This window comes from Protopterus annectens, chromosome 2.part0, assembly GCF_019279795.1.
Source record: "Protopterus annectens isolate FY-2018-M chromosome 2.part0, PAN1.0, whole genome shotgun sequence".
Classification (NCBI taxonomy): domain Eukaryota; kingdom Metazoa; phylum Chordata; order Ceratodontiformes; family Protopteridae; genus Protopterus; species Protopterus annectens.
The window spans coordinates 1,454,139,654-1,454,152,849 of record NC_056728.1 but is presented as its reverse complement, the minus strand read 5'-3'; positions in this window follow the sequence as shown (position 1 = coordinate 1,454,152,849).

Sequence of the window (13,196 nt, the reverse complement as noted above, 5' to 3'; positions counted from 1 at the left end):
TCTTTACCCAGGCTATGCTGCAGTAGTGATCAGTGTACTATCCCAGTAAACAAACTAAAATAAATAAATAAATAAATAAAAATACCTGAGACTTGCTTTCTGCATACAAAACTCACAGGTGAACTCTCATAACTCTGACTCCATCATGCCCCATATCAAGACAAAATACCTTTCACTAACTTCAATGACCACTATCTCTCATCCCATGGCAAACTTAACACAAAGCATTCAAATGCCAACAATGCTGCTCCATAGGATTGCCTAATGAACTTTGTCTATGACTGCTAAAGTAAACACCATGCAACATTTACCCACCAATCCAAACCAGCTCTAGAACTGCAGATTGACTCACTTGTTCCTCCAATGTCCCGCCTGGAACCTGTGAAACTGAAAACGAAATAGACTGCCACCCAAGACATTGAAATGACCTAATATATGCTTTGCTGAAAAAGGCAAGCTCATGCTTATACAAGACAAAGCAAACTTCATAAGAAAACCCTACACTAACTGAGCTCTAGGTGTTTTCTTCAACACAACCTGCACTGCTGCCAGATTATTAGAGTTACTCAGTTCCCAGTGCCACACATCTGTTGCCACCCAAATGGGCATGAGTTCCAAGAAAGTGATATCCCTCTTCTACTCTTCAAGTCCCTGCAATAGCCACTGTTCTTTCAATCACATGCCCTGGAAGTAGGCACCCAGGCCCAATACCCCCCCCCAATCAGTTGCCTCTTAAAATAGCTGAACATCTTGCATTGACTTCAACTAATTTTGCCAGAAGAACTCACCACATAAATGGTGAAGAAATTTAACCCAAATGGTCATGTCCTTCATAACCAACTGAGATACCTTCACTAAATGTTGCTTCTACTTGACCCCTGTAAGCACGTTAGCAAAGAATCTAGTAAAATCTCTTCCTAGTCTGACAGCTCTACAGGCAAAATTCAGTAATACCAAAACCTCTATCATCTTCCTAACTCATATCTTCCTGTTACTGACAAAGCCTACCAAGTTATCCTCCCGCTTACTCAACATCTTTAGAGGGAGCCAAAATACGCCTTTCACAGAATCAGCATCTAAGCCCAAAAAATGTCAGAACCTTTGCTTGGCCCTCATGCTTATCTTTTGCTAGCAGAACTCCCAATTCCAAGCATAGCTGCACAGACAGTTTCACTCCTTCTTCCGCTTTCTCCATACCTTCACCCACTGAAAAATCATCTAAGTAATACACCTCACTCAAGTCCTTTACTCTACATGGGATGCAGAGCTTTGCTAAATTTCTCAAAGGTGGCACAAATCATGGCACAGCCCATAGTCATTGCCTTATTAAAATAAAAGTCCCTCCTAACTTCATGCCCAGGATCAGCCAATCCTGTTCCCAAATTAGAAGCAACCAAAAAGTTGTGCTGATGTCCAGTGTGGCCCACCAAAGGTCAATAAACATAAGGATAACTCTCACAATTCATCTAATGAAACATACTGACCACTGGCATCTCATTTGTCATTATGATTATGGACCAAGTTGCCTTCTGGAATGGAAAGGTGATGCATAAGGCAAAACTCGAGTGACTTTTTGGATACCAGATCCTATGGACAAACCCTAAAGGATTCAAAAGAAGGAGTCTCAAAGGGAACCAAAGACCTTCCTCACTTTCATACCCTTTTGTAACAGCGTCTGAGCCACCTGCTATCTTCCTTTCACTGATTTTAAATTGTTGCACACCCTTGTAGATCTCACTACCTGTGATTTTCTTGCGTAGGCAAACAGAAAAATGTTGTCCAGGTAATCCTGCAACCTGCAAGCCAAAAGCTCCCTCTTAGGAAAATAGTCTAGCTATTTAGTATTTCATTTTTAGTTTATTGTTTTATTTTTGAATGTATATCTTTTATTATTTTTTTGGTCTAATCCACAAATGACTGAATTATACTTGATTGGAATCTATGTTACACTTGTAGAAAATTACATGAACAGCCATAATGCTTGACTGGTTTGGTTTTGGGAGAACAGGGTAGGAATTATAATGCAAATTACTGTTAGTCATTATTAGTTCCCTTCTAAAGGCCACATTTAAGTCATACCACCATGTCTTGAAGTTTGTGTAATTGCAGCAGCAGCAGTGATTAATTGCATCAGGAATATTCACTTTTCTTCATGGTTGTGTAAGGGGACTTGCCCTCCTAAAAACAAAAACAGTTTTTAGAAATATTCTTATTGTGTGACATTTTCATTGAAATGACTTTCAGTGTTTTGTGGTTTAAATCAAATGAGTTTTTGACTAAATGAGTTTTTTTTTTGTTAGATGAAATGAACTTTCAGTTAAATGAATATAATTATTAACACACACACACACACACACACACGCACACACACACACACACACACACACACACACACACACACACACACACACACACACACACACACACACACACACACACACACACACACACACACAAATGTATATAAATTTGCTAGTAATTACAGGCCTCTTGCCAAGCACTGCCGCCATCTGGAATGCCTAATACATCACTTGTCACAGCCAGGGTTTGTTCTCCATTTACCCCAAACTTCTCCAGTCCCCAACTAACTATACTTTAGCCATGGAGTAACTTTCCAATAGAGAGAATCTCACAATGAAGGTATCTGACTCCTCACCAACACTCCTGCCTGGCAATCTGTGCAAATCTATGACTTGCTCCTGCATCTTAACTTATGGTTAGTGATTACTTCTCCTGCTCTCACTCATTTTTGTTTTAAATAATAATCTTCCTGATCACTTTGTGGCCTCCTCTTCATGCCTCTTTTCCTTTATTTATTAGCAGCTGCTACTCCCTTAAACCCATGCCTGACCTAAGTATGACTCGCTACCTCTAATGTCACACCACCAGCTCACCCCCAACATAAGCAATGGACAACCATTGTACTTTTCCAAGTGCCATGTGACCAGTCACACCCTCCACCTGTTGCTACAGATACTGAAAAAACTTGGGTTGAGGAAGAGGGCTGGAAAAGGATTATCTTATGCTTTACAGCCTAAAATATCAGTCCAGCCCCATCTGTTCTTAATGATATGTTCACATTCTGGCTATCTATAACTATACCATACACTTGCTTCACTCAGCCCTCACATCCCAGCCAACCAGCACCCCCAGTAACCACAAAACACTAAGCTATCTCCTTTTGTTTTGTTTTTCTAAATGCAGCTTCTTCTCCAATGTGCCTTTTGTTTTCTTTCTTTGTTTTGTTTTGTGTATTTACCATAAGTACTATACAGTTCCTTCCCAACTCCATGCATGCTACAGACTTACCTTCCACCAAGGCCTAGTACCAGACCTCTGTTGTACTGATTGCTTTGGACAGTGTAAGATCTTCAAAGATGAAAATCAGTTATAGTGCCAAAGATGCTGAACTATGGTTGACCTGGCCTTATATAATCCAATGCCATTCCCCATTCCTTTTCTGTGACCATACCAAACCTTTCCTCACAGCCAATCATATTCTTGACTTCAACCAACCTAATCATCCTCCTCACTAGCCTAACTAGCCAATACTTTCTGCCTCCTTCTAAATGAGACACCAGCAAACACCTGCTCCCACTCTATCATGTTACATGTTGTAAACCCTTATCTCTAATAGGTGGCAGCATTGCAACAGACCAAAATGCCCCCCAACAGAAAAACTGGCATCAGTCTCTTAGTTTTCCCTTCCTTGCTAGCTCCTCCAGAGTTTAACTCATTAAAATCTAAAACACCATTTTGTATATTTCCATTTCAAATCCAAAGCTCCTTATGTTGAACAGACCTTTTTTGGGTCTAGCTTCTTTAACTAAGCTACTTACCAGCTGCTAATAGCCAGTATTAAAAAGTGCAAGGAGTTATTAACATAATGGCAGTAACACTGTTAAGTTAGGATGTAATGTAGTAGAGAAATTAATCTCTATTCATCACTTATTACTCAGATTTTCATTTCTGTATTCATATTTCATAACTAAGAGTCCTACATGTACATAATATTTCACAAACTAAATGACTTACAAACAGCTGCATGACATCAGGTGAAAACTTACGTTATTGAAAAAACTATCTTTGATATTTGCACTGTGAGCTGCACATCTTGAGAGATATTCAGTGTTATGTATATTGATAATAATACAATTAATGTTATGCATATTGATAATAATGCAATTAAGCATATGTTTTCATATTTCTGTAAATATCTCAATAAGTATGCACTTAGGAATGTCTTGCTGTCATGTGAAAGCTTATGTTTGGTTAACAAAAATGCTCTAACAATATATATCTAGATTGTACAGTTTACAAGATATGAGAATTTGTTTGTGAAAGTTTAGCAAAAATATAATTTGGAGTTTGTGTAGATTATAATATGTAAGAGTATTTATGGAAAGACCATAAATGCACTGTTATATTGTAAAGAATATTTTTCACTGGCATATGTATTTGTGCAGTTTTATTGTTCACAAAATATTTACATTTGTTTATCTTATGCTTGTTAAGTTAATTTTTCAGAAAATGCTCAGGAATGTTAGCTGTGTGTCGGCTACCAGAGGTGGGACATTCGCCACCACATAGGTGTTAATGAGTTAAGTTGCTAGCTCATCTTGCATCATGTAGATTGAGGCCAGGGCTTTAGCCCTTTTCATCAATGTGTCAACTGAAACTAATTTGCCAGACTCAAAAATGCATGTTTCACAGTTCAAACCATAGCTTGGCATAGTAACTAAAATAGAAATGGCTTTTACCAAGTTAGTACATGACCATTAGAAAATTGCATAATTTCAAGCTTACATACAATGACTTTTGTGACTTTTTTCAGGATATTCAAGGTACTTGTTATTAGCTGAGTCAGTGAGGTGTTACTGGCCAACAAGGAGATGATACTCATCACTGACATGCAAATCAGCTGTTATTCTATACTTTTATATAGCTGGTCATTAGGAGTAATTGCACTAATTCATGACTGAGTGTTGTTAATTGCAGCATACAACTGAAAGATTGTAATTAAGAGAACATTGTTGAACTTCAGATATCCATAGGATCAACAGTTCCTTTTTATAACTGTGAGGCAGCAGAATTGTGTGCACTTTCTTTGTCGTGTAGGTAAGGCATGCAGTACGCAGTATGATAGTGGCAAATTCATCAAAATATTTTTCACAACAGTGACCCATTGAAACATTTTAATATGTTATGTTTTCACAATAAATGCAATTTTCCAGATGTGTTCAAAGCTTATTTCTCACAGACAAATATTTTTTACACAGAATACTTGGTCTGAAGGGGCTTTTGGACAGTAGGTTGCGCTAACCAAAGTAATTAAAAATAAAATCAGTGTTGGGCACCTTTTTTGCAGCGAGAGACACCATTTTATATAATTTTATGTTACTTTGTATGCTAATCATTATTATATCTTGTACTTTTGACATTTCATAAGTGACTAGCTCATTCATGCAATAAAATTTATTAATGCCTCAGCTGTTTATCCAGCACAATGTCACCTACAATTTTGTTGTGTTGCATATGGTACTTATGAGAGTCAGCATACTTTACATGTGGACATAGCCACAGTATCACAAAAAATTGCCTCATTGTTAGCAATGCTAACACATTAGGGCAGGATTCACGAAGCCTCCGTGTAAGAGTTATAACTCATACACGGAGGCTGCAGTTAAACGGAGTGATGTCAGCATGCTCTGCATATTCATGAGAGCATGCTGAATCACACCTAAGGCTAACACGGTCCGTGTAAGACAGTAGGGGGCGTGTCCGTAGGTCGAGCCCTGTAAGCGGACACGCCCCCAGAAGAGTAAAAGTGCCCAAAGTAAACACCCACGCCAGAGTCCATGGAAATGTGAATAAACACAACACAACACATGCCCCCACAGACTATGAACAGAAAATATATAAATGAACACGTTATATATTTTTTTTAAATTGTAAAGATGTTTGCCCGTGAGTGCGCTTGTTTGCGCGGGCGTGCCCATAGCGCAGCTATAGTTAGCAGTCAGTGGGAAAGCATATAAGAACTAAATATGCAAAGTAAGCCAAGAAGCAATAGCGTAGTGGTAGAGATGTTGGCTGAAGAGCAGGCATTCATGGTTCGAGCCCCCACAACACCAATTTTTATTTTTAGCAAAATAAGCACAAAACAAGTCCCTGACAAATATGTACACATAAAATCACATTTTATGTAAAATGTAATGAAATAGCCCATTTATATTGAACAAATGTGAGGTAACAAAACAATAAAAAATGCCAGATGTGCCCATAGCTGAGCTACAGTTTAACAGGGTGAGTGCATCTGCCCGTAGGTGAGCAGTGGTTTAACTGGTGCAAAATGTGTTCCCGTAGCTGAGTAGTGGTTTAACATGCTAAATCTATGTGCCCCTAACTGAGCTGAGCGTAATATGCGTGCTGATAGCCAAATGAGGCTTAAACCAGCATACCCCGCTTGCACGGAGCTGCGCACCACGCAAACAAGCTAACCAACGGGCAACGTTGAGCAAGCCGTATCAAAACTGCCTTTACACAGACACACCCCTCAGCTTGTCTAGACAGTCATAAAAAATAAAAAGTAGTGGCCAGGTTCGAACCCAGGATACTATACACCATAGTCAAGGTACTGAACCACTAAGCCATGACAGCAATACCTATAAATGCAATAATAGCTAATATATAGGACTAAATACAAACTGGAGCATGACAATGCAGGTTTACTGAAGTTGATACAATTCCAAAATGGCCAATCACAGATATGTGCGGGAAAAACAGACTATATAAGCCCCATAGGCGGGAATACACAGCATAAATGATTGTAGAACTGAACTGCAGCCAGAATGACAGGAGTAGGAGAGGGTAGTTGCTTTCGAGCACAGAGGTGGGGCATTGAGGAGTCCAGGTACATGGTCTGGCTCCTAGTCCACAATCATGAGGCCCAACTCATGCAGGGCCAGGTCCTCTGGGGAGCATACAGGGCTGAAGCGTGGGACCGGTTGGCTCATGATCTCACCAGTGCCACAGGGATTCCAAGGACTAGTGAGCTGGTCCTTCTCCACCATGCGGACCTGAAGAGACGCAAGCAGGACCAATTGAACTTTTGGATCCAGGAGGCCTGGCAAATGCCCAACGCCCCACTACTGAGTAAGTTACATTTAATTATGTATGTAAGAAATTAAACTAGCTGATATTATGGAGATGTGTATTCCAATATTACTTCATTTATATTACAGCTGCAGGTGTCCGTTCTGCGAACTGCAGAGCCTATGGCGATAGGCTGGTGCGGTTGCACCACCAGGCAGGTCAGTAATCCACTACCAGTAACTGTAAAGAAATATAAAAGTATGACAGTCAGCAAAAGAGTGCAGTGTAGTCACTAAGGAATAAAATGTGCAAGTAACAGTGTGAAAGTGTTTGCAAGTATTGCTTGATTACAAAAGTGTGTTGCAGCCTGTAAGCCAAACAGAAAAATGAAAATGTCTGACATAAATTCTGAAATAAAAATGCCCCACCTGTAAGAAAATAGTATACAACCTGCAGCAGGCTGAAAAGTATAGCTGCAGAAGATGATGAAATCACATGTGTGAAATATATCCCTGTTGAAATACTGAAACATGACAGAAGTGAGACTGCTGGAAAGGATTGTAATAACTACAGGTAAAACATGTCAATAAAGCCTAGAAGTAAGTACCATCCTGAATAGTAAAATGAAAACAAGTGAGAGAGTGTGAGAAAGTGTCATGAATCCAGCAATACAGTAGTAATAACCCCTGAATAAAGTATACTGCAGTCAGTACAGAATGAAATGCATGTGAGAATCCAAACCAAACAGCAAAATCTGTTCAATGTGTTGCTGCATCTGGAATGTGTATCCCAAAATCTGGATATGTTGCTCTCAGTCTGCAATATGCAGATAGTATGATTGTCTGATATACCAAACATCCACACTTGTCTACAGCTATATAAAGCAAATGTAGCAGGATGATGTAGCTGAACAAAGCTAGATATGAATGTGTATGAAGAACAATAAAATGTATATTGATGTTGCAGTAACAGTCCTATCACCAAGTTGAAATAGTTATCATATAGGAAACTGTAATTAGAACAGTAGTGTGTATATATGTGCAGCTATTAGAAATGTACAGCATATGTATTGGTATTTGAAGGTGTTAATATTATTTTCTTCACCCCACCCTATAACCACATATAACCCATTCCACGTGAAAATGGTATGTGCAATCACAATTAACACCTCTGGACGTTTGTCCTGTTGGGTCATATATATTTGCATGTCCGTTGATGCATCTTCCCTGTTCATACATCCAAACCTGATGGCCTGTTGCCATCAATCAACCCTGCATGTTGCTGGACTGTGTATTGCTGTTCAAATTATGCATGTGTTATGCTCGCTGTTCAATGGTGTGAATATCTGGGTGTTTGGTTAATGGGAATACTAATGCATGCTGTTACAACTAATTGTGAATGGTATTATATGTCACTAACCCAAACTGTCATGACATAATGCAAAACATAGGACGACAGGGAAGGCGGGTTCCAGCGGACCCACCTCTCCCACCTCAGCTGGCGAGTGCACCTGGCACTAGTGCCCAGTCTGGACCCTCCTCCAGTGGCCCTGTGCCACCTGCGGGTGGAAGCACTGCAGGGGATGGGGCTCGCCCCCCTCTGCAAGTGTGGCCGGAGGAGAACCACCACTCACCCTCCGTAGCGTCCGGACTGTGGTGCGTAGGGAGATTCGGGACTCTGTTCTTGAGCCCCTACGCCAGCTTGAGGCATGGGTGGCACAACTTACGGGCATGGCTGTTGCCCGGCCTACACAGCCTCCAGCACAGCCCCGTCCTGGGCAGTGAAGGAACAGTGGCAACTGCCTATGGGTGGGGATCTCAGTTTCACTGTTGCCATCTGTGGGCTCATGGGCTTTGGATATCCAAACCTCCATCCCCGTCAATTGTGTAACCCCCCCACATGTGTCATACACCGCCCCTGTATGCATCTTGTTTGTCTTGTCTGTTTACCTACCCAACCTACCTCCCCAGCTGTATCGACTTCCTTCACCTGACATACCACTCTCACCTGAAAAAAAAAAAAGGGCATTCTGTATCCACAAAAAATTACTCCCCATACATAGCTGCCCATTCCGCACACATGTCTGCTGGACATGGAAACTATCAATTACAATTGGCTGTACAACAAGTATTATTATTGTTGTCCTGACACCTCTCTCAGGGGTGGAAGGTTTCAAATGTCACACCAAATTACATACATATGCACAGCTGTTGCTGATGAAGAAATGGGCAGCTATGGGCCTTACCTACATCCCTCCTGCAAATCCCAAGCTTGTTTCCCTACTGTCTTACCCTCTTTGTGACCCCTTTTTCACCACTTTCCTGTCTCCCCATTTTCATTTCTTTCAAAGAAAATAGCGCGGGTGTGCGCCAGAGTAAGCACTGTTAAGCAGTTGTAAGCGGGTGTGCGCATGTGTGCGCGGAGCTAACCACCAGTGCGCATGCGTGAGCTCCACGCAAACCAGCGCTAACCCGGTTACAACTGCTTAAAATTGCCTTAATCATTTTGATTGACAGGTCCTGTAGTCAGTTCAAAAGCAAAATAAAATCCCACTGTCAGTCCCAAACCCAGGACCTTGGAAACAGTAGTCTGTATGACCTACCACTAAGCCATGACTCTTATACAAGAACATTGTGCTAAAATAAATATAACATGTAATAGTAGGGATGAATGTAAAGGGAATATAGGATGTGTAGTACACAAAGCATGTCATTTAGAATTACTGTCAAAACTACTGGATTCCCATAATAGTAGTGTGTGAACAGAAACAGCCATGCTAGTTGGTAGCTTGTAGGTAATAATGTCAGTTAATGTACATATATAAATGTATATATATGTACATATATATATATATAAATATATATCTATATATAGTTGTAGGTGTCATTGTGCATACACACTTACTACAGGGAACAGGAGAGAGGAATGGATAAATGTGAATCTACAACACAGCCTGAATCATGAGAGAGATACTAACCTTTACACTCACAGAACAGTGTCCACAGCATACCAGCATGGTCCCTGCCCTTACAATCTGAAAGGGCAATGCCTATCTCACATACCCTTTTATAGCACTGTCCTGAAATCACAGTGAGAACTGCAATCAGTACACAACTGGCTGTATGCAATTAGCAAATGCTGGATTACAATTGGTGCAGAGGCCAAGGTGCACTGATTATGGTCTATAAAATCCTCTATAATCCGGACAATACTCCTGCACTTCAAATATTATCACCCCCTATAACAATCCTAGACCGCTTCGATCCTCTAACAAACTACTAATTCAGACTAGAAAAATTAATAACACAGCCGGTGATTCTCTCTTTGCAAACTCTGTAAGTAGATCCTGGAACTCACTTCCAGCTGATATTACCTTACTTTCCACCTTAGGTCAATTTAACACTAGACTCAAACAACATTTGTCACTTAACTGGCTATGTCAATGTATCAAGCCTGGCTAACTCAAATGTGTAAAATCTGTTAACCAGTTTACTGTGTAATGTAATCTAATCCTGACTTGTGCTCAGGACTAACTTTAACCTGTGGAACATGTTTAACTTGCTTACCTATGTAATCTCTGTAAATAATCTGTTTGTAATATGTAATGCAGCTATTATGTAATGCTGTATCTGCTTACCCTTGGAGCTTTTCTCCCCGGGCCTCTGCTGAAAATGGACATGCATCCAGTCGGACTATCCCGGTCAACAAATGTAAGATAAATAAATAAATAAATAAACATTATTACAGTGACTACAATACAAGTCAGACATTGACACGCACTGACAGCATGCTGAACACACTGGGGCATACGTGGGGATTCAGAATAGCATCCTGCCTGAGGATCACACACCTCCGCAGCTGGCACACAGCCATATGTTCCGTCGGAACAGAGCACATGCCACACATGTCACACACATCCCGTGTGCCACACACTCACAGCCTGTAGGGCTACACAACACACCAGCTACAGACGTGTCAGGTACCTGTCTGGGGTGCTGCACTGGGGTCCCGCTCAACAGGCTGTATCTGGTGAAGGTCACAGTGATATGCCTCAGGGGCACTATGGTCCACCACAGAACACATGCATACAGGTCAGTCAGAGGCATGGACACATATGACTCACTCATTGACCATGCCAGTATGGCTGACCTGAGACATACCTCCCTGGACTACATGATAGGGAACATAGAATGGATCTCTCAGCATGTGGCACAGGCCAGTATGAGCCTGATCTTGGTTGCCAACATATCCTCACCAGGTATGCTACCACTATATGTGGGAAGGGTGTTGTATGTCTACATTATGCTCAGTCTACAATGTCATTCATAGGGTATCCGCTGGCTGTCAACGTGTGCTTACATGCTGGGGAAGCCACAATGATGTGCAAGGGTCATCTTGCACGTGACACCCATGGCCTGATGTATATTGGCAAAGCTCCTTGATACACACATACTGCCTTATGCTGCAGGACACTGTTTACATAGCCACCTCCGCGGGTATCACACAGGTTAGGACACTAACAGTGCTGCTACACAACAACAGCAGTGTACACTGCAAGATGCATGCACCGGACACTGTCCCCAGCATGGTGAACTGCAATGTCTGTGCAGTACCAGAGTCCTGATTCATGGCTCACAGGTGTTACCCATCACTGATAGGTTATGCCCCATACCATGCCTGTCGTCCCCTACACATGTAACACACATGGACAGGGGAGTGGTATCCCAAGGCACCACAGATACACACAACTCCAGGTTGTTGGCACAGCACAAAGCATCGGGGCCTAATCATGTGCAGCTAACAGTGTGTCGGACTGCCATCTGGTTCATAGCCTGGCACACACAACCCTCCCATACACAGGAAAACCACCTATCCTCCATAACAACACTGGCAATATGACAGTCTCAAGAACTGTCTTTATATGGCTGGACTGCATCCAGCCAAACATTGTGCGTGAGCATTACTGTAGCTACAACACACTAGTTGAAGGGTTCACAGCATGTGGTCACTGAATTGCAGTGGAATGACATGTTACCACTACCACAACAGGTGGAACATGCAGCACCTGTACATCAACTACATGTACACTATATGGCCCAGACCAGATGTGTATCCCCTGCTGTAGGTATTTTACCATATACACCCACACTGTATAGACACATACCACGTATGCCCCTGCACAGTAAGACACAGTCATATTGGTATACATTGCAAATACCATTTATCCACTCGAGGCATGTGTCAGACATGGTAACTACTGCAGGTCACAGGTATTTATGTGTATGTGTCACACACATACATCATGTGTGCAATGCCATTGCTGGTTTAGGCAATGGCATGCATTGTTATGTACAAAGACCCACACAAGGTCATAATGTGTGACACAACCACACGTGGCAGTTGTGGGTTACCAAAATATACCTATCTGTACTCTGACAATGGTAATAGACACAGTAGCAGAGCGCACTATTGGCATTACTAGCCAACTAGCCCTGTTTGGCTGTGCTGATAGTGTGGTGACATCCCCTGTGTTTACTGGGGGAATATGCAGCATCTGGTGTATTGTAGTATTTGCCAAAAGGATCTGTTCTCTCACACTTGCATTTACACACACCCTACTACCCCCACACACACACGCACACTTGTCATCTGCAGGATTCATATCCCTACCTAACTAAGTCACGACACGTGAGAGAGACGCATTAGCAAAGCACACTATTCGGATTACTAGATAGTTTCTTTTCTCTGGCTATACTTATATGGTGCTGACATCATCAGTATTTTGAAAGGGTAATGTGCATCAGGTAGTGTGATCTCCTGATTGCCAGGACTAACATCTTTTTCATACAGAAATGCACACACACAAACTCCCCACATCCAAACACACACACACTTGCCACTTGCAGGTTTCAATCCTCTACCTAAATATGTTATGGCAGTTGAGAGTGACGCTGTAGCAGGTTGCACTATTCTGAGTACTGGCAGATGTCTCTTCTCCAGCTGTATGTATAGGGTGCTGTCATCATCACTGTTTGGAAAGGGTAATGTGCATCATGTAGTGTGATCCTCTGATTTCAAAAAAGCACATGTTTTTTATACAG